Consider the following 15,830-nt stretch of genomic DNA (forward strand, 5'->3'; position numbering starts at 1 on the left):
TTTTTCCAGCTGGCTGCTCTACACTGAGCTGATTCCCCTGCCTGACCCCTGTTTGCTGTCCTGGTGGAAGCAGCTTTACTTTTGCTGTGGAAGTGGTCCAGGAGGCAAAGCAGGAGGATTTGGCCTTCAGGGGGGAGGAGTTGGGAAACCAGCTGTCAGCTGCTTCTCTGCCCACAGCAGTCACCCCTGCATAATTAGGCAACCCAGGTAGCTTCCTGTAACCTAACAGGAATCACATTCCTCTTCTTTCTCCATGGGAGAGGACTGTTTCTGCTCTGCTCAGACTCCATGAGACACCAAGCCCTGAGGTCAGGCTAGCGAGGGTTGACTGATACGTTGCTATGCGCACGTGGGTGGCTGCATTTTGGCAATGGCTGGGAGTTTAATTCCTGTTTTAGGTCAGCTGCTCCACTTTCAAAACGGTTTTAAGGGGACTGGACTTCTACTCATTTCCTGTGAGCCTCCCTCAGGGGTCATGGCCTCCTCAGCTCCTGGATAACCACAGTGCAGCAGTTGCTTTCTTCATAGCTGAAGTAGAGGAGTGTAGGGGGCTGTACAATGCTTGAGGGCTGCATCCCTGGGCCTCTGCATTTAAGGAGTGATCCTGGGGTCCTGCAGGGTTGGGCTGAAGGGAAGGCTGCAGTCTGCTTCAGCACTTCATGCCTTGCAGTTGAAGCTGTGATTAGGCTCTGTGCGTGTGTCTCTCTCTCTCTCTCTCTCTCTCTCTCTCTTCTGTTTTCATTAATTACAATCTCAGAGGTAATTTCTGACGCATCATTAACACTTCTGAGTAAACAAGGGGAATTCTCCAAATTATTCGCCATGAGCACAAAGGGAAATTGGCTTTCATCATCTCCCTCTTCATCCAAGGAAGAGGCTGATCTCAAATAGGCACGGGGAGGAAGGGAGCCTCATGGCTGCTCTTGGATACTTTGAACCAACTTGAGATGAAGAAGCAAGGCAGTCCGGCTTATCCTGCTGACTGCGAGAGTGGCGGTGCCTGCAGCTTTGGTGTCCCTACTGCTGAGCTGAGTGGCAGAGGCTGGTAACAGTTGGGTCTGTAAATGCAAAGTGCCTCTTGAGTATGGGAACCTCAGGTGATACTTTCCAGTGTTCACCTCCCATTTTCATCTGGACAAGTCTGTACCTGAGTTTTTTTGGGAAAAGACTGGGGACAGAGCAGTTTCCAGCTTTCTCAAAACCATCTGGAACGCTGTGCCTCAGCGTGGAGGGTGACATCCTGGTCCTTGGCGGTTTGGGGCTGGAAGGGTAACACCTGAGGCCAGCCCAGGTCCGGAAGGGAAGGACAGAGCCTGGTTGACTTGGAGGGCCTTGCTGTGGAGGGCCCTGGGAACTAGACTGGGTCCAAAGCAAGAATTCAAAGAAGTGCTGGTGCACCCCACACAGGCAGTCCCTGGGGAGCATTTGAGACACCTTGAGCAGCTGGGGTGAGAGGAGATGGCTGGAGAGGACCTCTTTGCTGGAGGATGGCATTTCAGCTCAGTACAGGACTCGAGGGAAAGGGGCTTTGTTAGAGGGGTGGCACGTGGGGCTCAGGCGAGGCAATTGCACGAGTTTGAGCACCCAGACACCTCTGCTCGCTGTGCACCACACCGACAGCCCGTTCACCTGGCCTCAAACACGGTGCCAGAGTGTCTGCGGTAGCAACCAACGGAGCGAAGGTTATTTATATTCGTGTTGCAGCTCTGCCAGCCGTGACTCTGTTATCTGCCATGCATGAATATTATTTGAATACAGAGTTTGTCGTGACTATTCTTCTGCGTGAAACGAGGGATTTGCCGTGGGATGGAAGCCCTCCCTCCAGCTGTCAGTCAGGAGGGGTTTCCTTTTCCTGTCTCGTTGGAAGCCGCGTCCCAGCAAGGTGAGACAGTGGACACTTTTTCTCTTGTTAATATCCATGTCTAATCTCCTCTCAGAGGGGCCCTTTGTCCTATACTGTAGCCAAGATGAGTAATTCAGGGATAGATGAGACGCTATAATTGGTTTGTGACAAATTAAAACATTTTTCCTTCGGAGCTGAGAGCAGGACTGTGGTCTGGAGCTGTCAGGCATCACAGGGGAGGGTGATTTTCGGAGTAAGCGCATTGCAAATTGGCTTCAGATATGCCTTGGAGTCTGAAATTAAACTCCAGCTGGTGACTCTTCTCAGTTGGGGTTTTATTTTTGGAGTAGGGGGAGAGGGGCAAAGGGTGAGGGACATGTGCGAGGGGGAGAGACTGATCAATAAAGAGAACGGAGGGGGGATGTGACTCTTTTTGCATTGTTCGGAGAGCCATGTGCATTGTCCAGCGAGCGCCGGGGTCCGAATGCAGGGAGCACGTGAGGTGTGATGGGAGTGAGCAGGCCAAGAGCTGGAGCCATCTCTGCCTGCCTTTCCTCCACACCGCTCCCTACGCATCTCACCTAGGCTGGTCTAAGTGGTTCTTCCTGCTGCCTCTCTCACATCCCAGCAAGGAATGACCATGATGAAAAGCTGTGGCTAGCATATCTCTTCTCCTTTGGGGTAAATCAATGCCTAGTGAGTTGCGGGCTGGTCCTTGCCGTGTATTACTTGGATTCCAGGGCTAAGGAAAGATCCTTATGTTCACACAGAGAGCAAGGAACCAGCTAAAAGTCAGGAACACAGAGGTGATCTGGATAGGCAATTTGATGAAGTACCTGAGTTTGCTCCCAAGGTGTTTATAAGCTGACTTTGGACAAAGTGATGGAGGCAGAAGGAGAACCGCTTCCTGGTGCAAATGCTCAGAGCTGTAATGGAGAGTGCAACAACAGCATCATCTCCATCATCTGATGGAGATGGATGGAAAATAAAAGTATATGAACAGCAGGTTTGGAAGGAAGTGGGTCTGTAGAGGACACTTAAGAGTCAAGGGGAGTAGGCTGGAGGGGTGGTTCATGTGTAAAAGCTAGTGTGGAAGAGTAGACTGTGTTGTGAAGAGTAGACAAAGTCCAAAGGACAGGGCTGTTGGGTGCTGAGCCTTGCCAGACTGGTTGGATGCAGAGCAGAGGTAAATTCAATAAGGGAATGGATAAAATGAGTGGGAACAAGGCCTTGAATTGTTTGCCTCAAGACTTTTTTATCCGATACTGAAGAGATAGGACAACCAAGGAAAGGGTGATACGAATTTTCCAGTAGACTCTAACTCAAAGTGAAGGAAAGGGTCCTGGTAGAGAAACTTGTAGGTATCAAAACAGGGAAAGCACAAAGGCTTTCAGGGGTTCAGAGTTCCGAGCCTGGAGGTGTTAGATGACAACATAAGGATGAGGTTTGGGCATCTCCTGGATATGAAGGGTGTAGCTAGCAGGCAGGATGGCAGGCCCAGGGTGACAAGGAGTTGGAGGCTTTGAGAGGAAAGATCACAGGATCTAGCTTAGCTATGGCAAGTATAGATGCTGCAAATCCTGAATGGCAGGATCAGATGGTGAGCTGTGACTGGTGTCACTGGCATTAAGACATTAGCTAATCCGGTTTAAGGGGATAAGCCCAAGAAAAACTGTAGAGACATAAATTGGAGCCTGTCACTCTCCTGTGGAAAGCAGAAGTGGGGAGGATGAGGATATGCTGAAAGAGACCCTGGATAGTTGGTCAGAAACCTAGGCAAGCTGGAGGAGTACTGTGAAAATGAAGTGTCATGAGGTGTCAGGTGAGAAGGAATGACAGGAATTGCCAAAAACTGCAGTCATGCAGTCTGGGTAGAGAAATGTAAGCCTTTAGCTGTGGCAATGAGAAGCCCAGCGTTAGTGGGGCTGACACCGGGGTGGCCACGGTCTCTGCCAGGGCAGAAACTGGGGTAGAGGTGATACTGGATGCTTGCGAGGAGAAGGGAAACCGCAATAAAGAAAGTATGTTTACAAAGGGGAAAGATGCAGGAGGCCTACAGAAGTTCCTGTGCCTCAAAATGCCAAAACATTGCAAGAAATCCTTTTTTTGATAAATGTCTAGGCCTAACAAGAGGACTGGCTGGCTTGGAGGAGAGTTTGTGTTCCTAGGCGCAGTTACCTGAACAGAACCAGTGAACTTCCCTGCTGACCCACTGTAGTTGCATACAGTGTCTTATCGAAAGGTGCAGTTGCAATTTGTACTGCCAACCATCCTCTTCAGAAGCAGGGTATTTTCCATTTTGGGGATAGGTAGCTGCTGTCTTTCTGTGGTGTCCTCCTTTGCGATGAGCTTCTGCTCGTGTCACTGCTATTCTCAATCTATCCTTGTCTTCCTGGCGAGTGACTGATGATAAAAACTAGGTTAAGTACAGATTGGCTTTCTGAATGTCCCCAACTTGCTGGGGACTTGAGAGTGTGGGAAAAGAGCCTCTACATAACTCCTGAAACATTCCCACTCTGGTTTGCCAGCAGCACATCATGTCCAGTAGTCTGCAGACCATGTAATTCTTTTGACAACTCAGATGCCAACAATATCCTTGTAACTTGCTGAAACTTTGGGATCTGTGATGTTACAGAATATTGCAGCCGAATTGTGTAATGGAGGGGAAGAAAAGGAAGTGATGAGAGAAAGCAGGGGAAAATCTGCTTAAACAAAGGTTGCCTGTGGCTTAACAATGTGGTTAAGTGGAGGCACTTGAATATTTCAGTTTGTATTAGTGAAGTGTTTGCTGTATTTCAGAAATCATGCTCAACTTTACTGTCTTTTTTTTAAACAAGTGTGATGTTGCAACACTAGAAATGTCTTCCTTGAGCAAAAGGATAGCTAAAGTTCAGTTTCCTTGCTGATGAGGATAGAATAAATATTTAGTTACATACTTTTTATCAGTATTGCTGGATGTTTTTCCAAAAGGGGATGGGGGAAGAGACTGAGGGTTTTTAACTAGATGTGCTAACTAGAAATTACAAGCGCTGGAAGAAATCATAGGTGTAGTTTTCCTGCATACGTAATTTCCCATATTATAGCCAAGTAATTCCAGGATCCCTCTGGGCTGCAGAATGGCTCTTTAACGTCTCAGAAACTGGCCTCCAATAGCGCATCCCATGTACTAGGTGAAACTGGTGAGGCTAGTAGTAAATCTATGGAAACGCAGCGATTATGGCCTGGGAAGCTTATATGATGCATATCAAAGCCAGTATGTGAATTGCGTAAGTGTGATGTAGGTCTGGCACTAAAATGATAAGAGTCGTATCAAGGGAATAACTTAATTAACTGGTCTTGATCAAAGAACTATATGAATTCAATAGCCCAGTTTTCAGAGCTAAATGATGAAGTTTAGAAAAACTGTACTTGACGCAATTATCAATTTTCCTGTCCAAGGAGCTTTGAAGTTGTATTAAGAAGGGACAGTCTATTCTTCCATTTAGGACAACTTTCTCCCTCCCCCAAGTGATCAGAAGGCAAAGGGGCTTTGTCTCCTTTTTCAAGTGCTCATTTGAAATGGTCTGAGACATAATAAACAGTGGATGCCAAGGGGAACAGTATCTCTGCTTTCACAAATTAATTGTTTCAGATGGTGTAAATCAGAAACAAAGAGCTGTCCTTTGCCTGGCAGTCAGCAAAATGCCTTAATTTCCCTATAGCTTTCATTTTACTTAGGAATTTGGAGAGGAAGTAGTCCTGTTTAACTTCCTAGGAGCCTGGACCTTTTGGTTTTGGTCCCTGTAGAAGGGATTAGGTTGTAGAAAGGTTTCTAGATGCCATGTGTGTTTACCAACCTGAATGTGTCTATACCTACATCATTGTCTGGTGTCTATCATAGGAGTTAGACTTCTTTGCAGAATGATTCTTTAGGCAAAAAAAAAGGAAGTGTCTGGACAACCTGAACCACAGTCCTAACCCAAACATTTTGTCCATCTGAGTGTTTTCTTCTTGATGGGTTCCTCAGCTGCTGACTTGCGTGGGTACTGGAATCAGGTTTGCACCTTGATTAACCAGAGCCTATAAAGCAGTAAAATAGTCTCTGGAACACGTAAGCAGAGGTGTCCTACCACAATTCACTCAAGCTAAAGGACGTGGAATTTCCCCTCCTACAAGACTAATCACGTTTTAAAACTGAATATAGCTAAAAGGAAGGAAGCTGTGTAACTGCTGTGTAACTGCTCTGCAGAATGAAAACCACCAATTCTGTATTTTGGATTCACTCATAACCACCAATGAAGACAGTGCTGAAACACTGAGTTGGAGGGGAAATGATGTCCTCTGCTGAGAGGATACCAACCCATGCTGCCGATCAAGGGGCAAACAATCCTAAAACACAAAATTATACCAAGTTCAATGTTTCCTTATTGCGTCAGTGTTTGTAAAGAAAATATCTTTTTAAAAAATGAGAAATCAGATGGTCAAAAGGATGCTGTCCACTGATCTCTAGACCATGTCAGAACCCTGGCTCTTGGTGCAGTTCTCCTAACTGTCAAATAGATCACATGAAAACACTTTAAGTCAAAAGCCTCTGAACATTGAATGCTCTTGAGCTTGGAACTGAAATGTTCAAATTCAGCTTTCTTCTCTCTTTTAGGAAATAAGAAGGGGATAACACCCAGATCTGAAACCACACATAGCTTAGTGCTTTTGGTTGGCACCTTTCTCTAAGGATTAACTGACAAGACAACACTGCATTTAAAGCCTGTTGCAGAAGGCACCCTGTCTATTGTGTAAAATGCTCTCTTTCCATGGAGTGTTAAACCACACGCCAAACATCAGAAGGAACAACAGTGAAAGGCTGGTTCTCCCAGTGCAGTAGGGTTTTACAGTACTTTCTGAGCAAAATCTGGCCCGCGTATTTGGTCTAGGGTTAAAAACGGTGTCATGGCTAGTCGATGAGACTTTTGTCTAATGAAATCCACTTGCTTGTGGAAGCTGAGGTTTAAACTTCTGCCCAACTTCACAGCCATTTTGAGGGAAACATGGAGGCTGGCAGCGCTGTGTTACATGCTGCGTTGTTCCATGTGTGTTCCTCCATTAGCTGCTGGCTTGTCTTCCCTTCTTTATGTGCAGCTAGAATATCCCCAGCTGGCATCTTGGAGACTAACCCTTCTGTTTAGCTACAGTCAGTGCAGGAAACAGTTCTTTTCTGCACTATTACCTTGAGGGACTTCAAAGTCCCTCATCAGGTCTTCCAGAGACATGAGTCAATTTGTTTGGATATGCCTCCTTGAAAAGGATACCTAAACCTCATTCATCCACCAGTGACAGTGATGGAAGAAAAGTCCTACTGTTCCCAGCTCCTGCTACCTATGGATACAGTTCGTTGCTCTTCTGCATCCCCTGGACATTATGCCCTTTCCAACAATGAGCACTTCATTTCCAAGGCAGGGAGAACTGGGGATGGGTTATGTCCACCAGGTGCAATGTGAGGCTGCTGTAGAAGCTGAGAAGCCTCAGAAAGGCCCTTGGGGAAGTCTAGAATTAATTCAATTTGCTTATGGCTTCAGGACTTTCCTCTGCAGAACATGGATGGACTTCAGTTTTGCTCTCTGCAATTAGGTAGTTCCTCCTCCCGGGCAGAACAAGGGAATGATTTCCAAAGAGTGCAAGCCATAGGCCCACTCGCTCAGTTCTTCCTCAGAATAGAACCAAGCATTGCATGTGGGATTATTTGCTCTCTGAGCCAAACCGTTGGTTTTTCTTCAGGAGTGGAGAGAAGATGGGTGCTTCTAGCCAGGAGGCAAAGCTGCAGCTGGGCCACGCAGTCTCTGAACAGCGAGGGCAATTAGAGATCAGAAGAACTGGGGTGGCTTCGTCACATTTCCCTGCTGCCGTTCTGGAGGTGATAATATAATTCATATCAGAAGAGTTAGTGGGCTGAAAATGAATTGGAGAAATCAATCCAGAGGGTATAAATGAATTAGCATGTAAATGAGGACACTTGCTCTACATAGTTTAATATTGCCTGCAGCTGTAAATAATTCCAGGGATGGAATCAAAAGCCGCAAACAACTTCATTTTTGCGCTCCTCCCCCGTCCGGGAGCACCTGCAGCTACGACCGACCCACCCTTGCAGAATCATTGCATTGCAAGGGAATTAAAGGAGATGAGATGTATGCTTTTTTTTTTTTTTCCTGATTGCCCATTATTTACAAGGCTGCTGCTCTCTGTTTCTTGCATCAGCTCACCGCTTGTGCATGCATATGGCAGACTGCGTGGCAGTCACTGTCAGCCAGGCTGCGGAAGGCGGAGGCAGAGTACCGAGCCGTGGTGAGATCTTGTGCAGAACGGAGTGAGCAGTCCTGCTCACCCTGTGGGGGGTCGAAGGGTGTATGGGAAATACCAGTTTCTCACCGAGGCCAGCAGCATGAGAGGCCTTGATCAGAGAAAGACGACTTAGCCCTGCTGGGGCGTCTAAGGAGCCATGGGTGGGAGAGGTGGGTGCTTGGAGAGCAGCAGCTGCGTGTTAGTTGTGACAGAGAAAGGACTTGTCCATTCTGATCTCTGGGGAGCCCATGGAGGGCACAGACCATGTTGCCCTCAGTCCTGGGTGACGGCAGTTGAGGAAGGAGTCCACATCCCAGCCGAAGCAGAGGAGGTGACAAAAGGAAGATGGGATGACAAGGTTATGTCCCACCCTGGCTCCAAGGGAGAGAACCGGGAAAGGACAGATAGGCTCCTCCCTTGGGAAGTGAGGAGTTCACTCATGGATTTACTGCAGCATTTCTTGTGGTTCAGCATTGCTACACCTGAGAGTGTCCTTTGAACCTGAAATCTCTTTGTGACCCTGCCATTCCTATGGAAAGTGTCTGCTTCCTACGCTTGGGGATGGAGAGTCCCCACTCAGCTGGGGACACAGGAGATGCCTGCCTGCCCCCTAATAGAAAGTGGCAGAAACCACAGGCAATAGGTGCTCTGCAGGTGAGATGGGATGTGGTCTCCTTGGGCTTGGCAGCTGTATTAATCCTCTGAGGGGCCTAATATGCATCCCAAAGAGAGGGCTTGGGGATAGCCCCCACTCAGCAAGTGTCCCTGTAGCAGAACCAGGAGCCTAACTACCATTTCCTAATAACCCGCCACACGCCCTGTCCTCTGGCCAGGTTATAAACCCAAATAGAAGTCAACAGATGTCATCTGGGCTCTCCTTCGTGGCTGTGATGGGAATGCCTGTGCTGTCGGAGGTTCCTGAGAAGAGGATCTGTGGGGGAGCTGTTCTTACCTAGAGTTTCCTCCTGACCAGTGATGAGCCGGCCGGAGGTGGTGGGGACTGTGAGTTATGCGGAGAGATGGCATTTTTAGGAGTCGGGGAAAATCATTTGCACTAAAAACGCAGTGGGACTTTGTCTGAATGCTGTGTACAATCTGGAAAACTGGAAGAGGTGCAGAGAAGGATCGTTAGACTGGGGAAGACATCTGAAGGTCCATTTATGAGAGGAGACTAAACAAGCGCAGGTTATTTAGCTTAACAAAATGAAGGCTGAGAGGAGATGTGATTACACAGGCAGATAAACACAAGGGAGGAGAAGAGCTAGTTAATCTAAAAGCCAGTCTTGATACCAGAACATGCAGATATGAACTGGTCATGAATAAATTTCAGTGGGAAATTAGATGGAAGTATGTAACCACCAGAGCAGAGCCTATGGACAAACACCGAAGGGTAGTGGGGAGTCTACACAACCAGACTGCTCTTACAGTAGCATCTGACTGTAAAATAGGATTATAAGAGCGGGTCTCTTGAGATCAGGCAACTGCGTTTTGTGATCTGGGAAGTCCTACATATTGCCAAAAGCTCCTTTAATATTCTGGCAGTGGAAGGATGCAGATCTGAGGATGGCATATGTCTCACCGAGTGACTCCAAGAGCGGTTGTTGAGAGCTTTTGGAGTGGTGCTGATGACAGGAGGTTAAAGATGGTCCTCGACACTCTTTTATCAGTGCTTCCCTCTTGTTTTTGACACTGATGGATCACTGAGTTCCCTCTTTCATCAGGTTGGAGTTTCAGGTTCTGCACTAACTAGATCTCCCAGGTGGACTGGAAACACTGATTAAGATGGATAGAGTGAAAGCAAGTCCATTAAATTGTTAATAAAGAATATTACACACATACCTTAATCTGCAGCTAGCCTGACACTTTATAAAAGTACATTAGGATATAATCCAATTGAAGCCACAATATCGAGAACATCTTATCTCATCACAAATTGAAATTATATCATATTCCTCATTTCTTAAATTAAAAAGCTAAAACCTTTTAGTTTGCTCTCCTATGCTTGTGTAAAACTTAATCAGTGGTTTTAACAACATTATTTTTCAATATGGGCCATTTCTGCTCTCATTTATTTACAAGAGAGAACTTCCTGGTAGGAGAAGTGATTCAATTTGCAGGAGGATACATCAAGCACTTAAGGATTTTGTAGGGATTGATTGATTATTTATCGTGTTATCTTGCCTGGAGACGTCTGATATGGCTGTGCTTTTGCTATCTCTCATTCCACCTAATGCTCTTCCTTTGCGTCTCGCTCCCCTCCAGTGCTAAGGGCTCTCTTTCCGTGTGTGTGTGCGTGCGCACGTGCGTATTGGAGGAAAAGGGGGTCAGGGAAGGCAAAGCTTATGCTGCCTCTGTTGGGATGAAGATGCTGGACTAGACTGAGATGAGATATTCATTTCACTGGAGGATATCACAGAGGTATGGGAGGTTAAAGGGTGGTTTGAAATTTCTGCCAGATTCCAACTGCAGGCTGCCCTGCTGCTCAGCTATAGATCTCCAAGTGCGTCACATAGGTCCTCCCTCATGCAAGAAGGCAGTGGGGCACAGAGAGGCTGTATGATTTGCTGGAAAAAGTGCAGAAAAAAGCTCCGAGGGGCCATCAGTCCAGTTGCTGAGCTGGTTGCCCTGGGCCCTGCTTACTAGGGTAGTTTGTTTACAGTGGTGTCGTAAACATCTTCAAATTGCCTGCTAAAGCACTCGGACCTTATTTTGTGTTAGCCTGTTTTGGGGATGTTGCTGTTTGGTGGAGTTGTCCTGGTGATGGATGGCCAATAGTTTACCCAGGGTCTTCATGAAACCACCTTTGTCCCTAAGCTTGTGGTAGTTCTCCTGTTCCACCAAGACTGAGCTTGCTGTGCGGAGAGGAAAGGGCTACTTCTTCCCCCTGCAGAGGAAACCCACTCTTACAGCAGTAGCCTCGTGGGACAGGAGGATGCCCGTGCCGGCCACCCGCACTGGGAGGTGTTGGAGCCCTGCAGGGAGATGCTGATTGCCTCCCACTGCCTTGCTGTGGCCGGTAGAGTTTGTTAGTGGTGGCATGTCCTCCAGAGACACGTTGAGCAAGAGACCGAACAGAGGATGCATGAGGCCTGGATTCAGCAGGGGTTGAACCCCAGGAACCCTGCAACAGGGCTGCGGTTTGAGCTTCATCTTGAACATTGGCTGCTTTTTGCCACTGGGGCATGAGTAAGTCCCTCAAGGAAAGATGCTGCCTCGTGAGGGCTCTCAGGCTCCGCTCTTAGGTGGGGCTTTTAGGCCATCAGAAACCTGTTTCTTTATCCAGGATTCAGACTGTATCTGTAACATCACCACTGGGTGAGTGTAAACCCAGAGCCTGGCTCTGATCTCCCTGCAGAACCTTATTCCCAGTATAAAAGCAGGTAACTGCTCGGGCCAGGGCTCCCTTAAGCACAGGTGTCAGCCCAGGGAGCTGCGCGTGGCAGGCAAGCGGCGATGTGATTTCATGGTGTGGCTTGGCCTCAGTTTCCCTGTGTGGCCTTGGGCGAATCATTCAGTCTGTGCCTGGGCCTGCTTAAGACGTGGAAATAATCTTCCCTCTCTACCATCTCTTGTCTGCCTGCAGCTGAATTGTATTTGCCTGTTTGGACTATGGCTTTGGGATGAAGGCTCTCTCTCTCTGACAGCATTTGTGTAATACCCAGCTCTGGGGATCTTTAGGTGCTGCCAGAATTCATTGATCTGGAATAGTAGGAGTTTACTTGCTTTTGCTGTTAGTGTCCTGCACACCTACGGTACAATGGGGAAGAAAAGCTTTTTATTTTAAGCGAGAAAACAACAATGAAAGCAAAAATGCAAACCAAACTCTCAGCTGTTTGGACCATGATTGTCTTTTTGGCAGAGTGAGGGACAGGGAGTAAGGATACTTGAGATTTATTTTTTCACTGCTACAGATTTTGGCAAATTGCTCTCTCTGCCACAGTTTATCCTAAGCAGTTTGGGATCAGTTGGGTTTATTCTTTTATGACAATTGGAGTGATGGAATTGATCTCTTCTGGTGAAAATAAATACAGAAATCCTGAAGCATGACTCCAAAAAATTGTGACCCTGCTAGAAAGCATCACGGTCTAAACATAATACACTGGGTTTCTCTTATTTTTTGACTGCTTTCTGGGTTTTTAGGGTTCCTGTTGTAGGCATTGCATTGAAGTGACAAGGTAGAAAATTTTCTAAAATGGAAACATAATCCCATGACTCCAGGAGCACAGACTTTAAAGAACAGCAAATACCTCACGATGCACTTGTGAGTGCAGACATGGCAGCTGACTCAGCTAGCGTGGAGATGAACAACTCTAAGGAGCAGCCAGTGTCCTGCAGAGTCTTGTGTATGTGATTTGCTGAAACCAGCGGAATGAATCCCTGTATAGGATGATGCATGTGCATGAGCTTTTGCAGGATTGGGGCCAATGTTTGCAAAGTACTGTGAGATGCTTGGATGAAGGGGACTACAGAAGCACAAAGTATTGCTTTATTATGATTACTGTGATTATTATCCTTAGGGCTGTCCAATTGTCTTTGTTCAGTGTGAAAATATAAAACCATTTTGGCACATTTTTTTATGTTGTGATAAATAGAAATGCAGCAGAAAAAAAAAATCTCCTCCTAACAGTGAGAGAAGGAAAGCAGTCCCTGTGCAATTTGTTACACATCTCATATGCCTCTGACTGCTAGCTGTAGAGATATTTAGAAAGAGTATTTAGTCAAGCCAGTGCACAGCCTCTGGAGTACATGCTTCTGCTTTGGTCCATGCTTGGTTGAACCTTTACAGCAGCTTTATGGGTTTTTGACACAGCATTGCAGGAGAGGCTTTGATTATGAAGGATGCCAACTGCACAGAGTGGGGCTAAGATGATTAATCAAATTATTGGAAAGGAGTTCGCCAGAACTGGGAAGTGACCAGTTTCCTTCCTAATCTTCAGATTGAGATGTCAAGTTGGCCTCCAGCTCAGAGCGCAGAGCTCGCCAGGAGGCAGGGGGTGGAAATAAATCTCCGGCAGTGAACAACCTGGCCAGGCTACACACAGCAGGGAAGGCTGCCGGCCGGCCGGGCGCCCGAGGTAGTGCTCTTGGGTTCACTGGGTGAGATCGGGGGGCTTTGCACATCAGGTAGGAAGGCCAGACGTAGTTTCTCTAGGTGCTACGAAGCAGGAACAGCAGACAGTTATGCCTCAGCTGCCTTCCTCCCACAGGCTATGGGCAGGGAGGGGCGATGGCCCAGATATGTTGCTCTCCTGCAGTTCCCGACCAGCTCCAGGATATGAGATTCCCTCCTCCGACGCTGATCGTAGGTCCTTGCTGAACAGGATGAGGGAGCAAGTGGCCTGGTATGGACAGGGGGTGGCAGTGAGACAAGCACGGCATCATTTCTGCACTTGGTGCCCGTGTCAGGTGCTCGGAGGGGCTGGGGCTTTGATCCAGCCTTGTCGGAGAGCGTGTGGGTAGCGGACGGGTGCAGGGAGGTGGCTGGGGGTGGACGGCGTGGGAGCGAGCTGGTGGGGCTGGCAGAGCTCGGCGAGACGAGAAGCGCGGCTTGGAGCAGGGACGCAGCTCAGACTGATGCGCTTTTCTCTTTGGAAACCAGATGGGTTCATCGCCCATCTGCTTTTGCTTTCACTAAGTATTCCGACTTGCTCGCAATTAAAGAGGAAGCCAGAGCAACAGAAAACAAAAAAGCATGTGCTGTAGCAGTACAGCGAGAGGCCGTCGGCCCTGTGTTAAGCGCTGCAGGGTTAAAAGGAAGGGCAGGGAGCTCTGGAAGCTGCCGTGGCTTTTCCGTGTCTCTCTGCGGCCACCATCTGCCCACCCGAGCCGGGCCCAGCGGGAGGGTACAGCCAAGGGTACGTGGGCTGCTGTGTGCGGGGGTGGGAGCCCCGCTGAGCGGAGCGCGCTGGCCTCCTTCCCTGCCGGCCCGGGCGGCCCGGGTGCCACGCTCGCGGGAGGTGGGTTTTTCCTGCGGTCCGGGGGGGCTCACGGCACCGGGCGCGTGGGGAAACGCCGATCTTAGTCTGCTTTCTGGCTGGCTGGAGACCCCGCGGGCAGCGGGTGCTCGTGACGGGCGCCTCTGCTGCCGTGCACCGCCCACGCTCGTGCTCCGCTGGGTGCTCTTCCCCATGGATCAAGCTCTCCTTGGCCTCAGGGAAGCACCCTCTCTTGGCGTCTCCCATCGTTTTCACCCAGGGACGTTTCAGCGGAGACCAGGGGAAGGCCACTCCCTGCGGAGCAGAACCACGCGCCCGCTTCGGCCGAGGCCCATCTGGGCGGCGCGGCGGCGGCTGGCTCCCGGCCGGGCGCGGGCAGGTAGCTCCACCACCGCCGCGGAGCACCTCGAGACGCGCCGGTCACCCCGAGCCCTCTGCTCGGAGGCGCCGCAGTCACGTGAGCCATCAGCTGACAGGACGGGATGACTCAGCCAGCAGCTGTCGGGCCCCTAAAATAATGACAAAAACAATTAGCAGTCCAAGCAGTAGCCTCTCCTTAATTATCTCCTCCGAGTTTAATTAACTAGCTAAATTATCAGCAGTAATGTAGGCATTAATTATGTCAAATTACAGTGTAAAAATCACAAAGTGTGGAAAATGTCAATTCAGCTGCGCTCACCTGCCGGGCTGAGCCGAGCGCCGGTGACAGGGGCTCAGCCCGGCGCCGGCGAAGGGGTCGCTCCCCCCTCCGCGGCCAGAAGCCCGCCCTGGCAGCCGCGCTCGCGGGGGGCCGAGCCGGTGCTGGTTTTTGGTTCGGGGCCATCGGGGACTGCCTCGACGGGAGCGGGGAGGCTGGAGCGTTTTGGCTCTGGCAGAGGGAGGGGAAGGAGCGTGGCTCCCCAAACCAGATGGCTTGGATGCTGAATTATTAAATTATGAATATTAATACAAATCAGACACAGAAGAGGTAATAATTTTGCTGCCCTACAGAAATAATTAACATAATTTTGATAAATTACATGATAAGAGAATCTCAAAATTGAGGTAGATTTATCTTAATTAATATCTTGGACTTGCTCCGAAAGGTAAATTGTTCCGCTGGGGACCAGGGAAGGGTGAAGACGGGGCCCCTGGCTCGGAGGGTGAGACCCGTTCCAAGGTTTGGCTCTCTGTCGCCGTGTGTGCGTGGGGAGGATGGTGGTGGCCGGCTCCCCGTCGCAGGCCCCGGCGTGGCTCCGCGGCACCAAGGTGCCTGGCATGGCAGTGCCTCGGCGCCCAGGCTAGGGAGTGTCTCTCGCTGCCCTCTGTGCTCCCTGGGGACCTTCTGGCAGCCAGCGGCATGCTATCAAATACCACCACGTTGCATGACTGTAGCACTTACGTGAACGTACACAAGCCATGGGGCTTCCTGCAGGAGACACCTTTTGGGTTCTCTCTTGTATGTGTCCACACCAGCACATCCGTGCATGTGTCTGTATTCGCCTGCTCCCAAATGCACACCTCTGTCCAGCTGTCAACACCTGGATGATGCTGTATTTGTGTGCCTCAGCGGTCCTCACGTGCCAGCACACCCCTGCATCTGGCTGCTGACCTGCATGAGTGTCTGTGGGGGGGTAGTTCAGGGTTATTCCTGTGCTTTCAGAGGTGCAAAATGATTGAGTAACTTCTTCAAGGTTATGCAGGTCTGTCAGCGAGCAGAGGTTTGAATTTGCACCTCTGAATTCCTGTGTGCCAAGTAC

Source organism: Dromaius novaehollandiae, chromosome 14 (genome assembly GCF_036370855.1).
Source record: "Dromaius novaehollandiae isolate bDroNov1 chromosome 14, bDroNov1.hap1, whole genome shotgun sequence".
Taxonomy (NCBI): Eukaryota; Metazoa; Chordata; class Aves; order Casuariiformes; family Dromaiidae; genus Dromaius; species Dromaius novaehollandiae.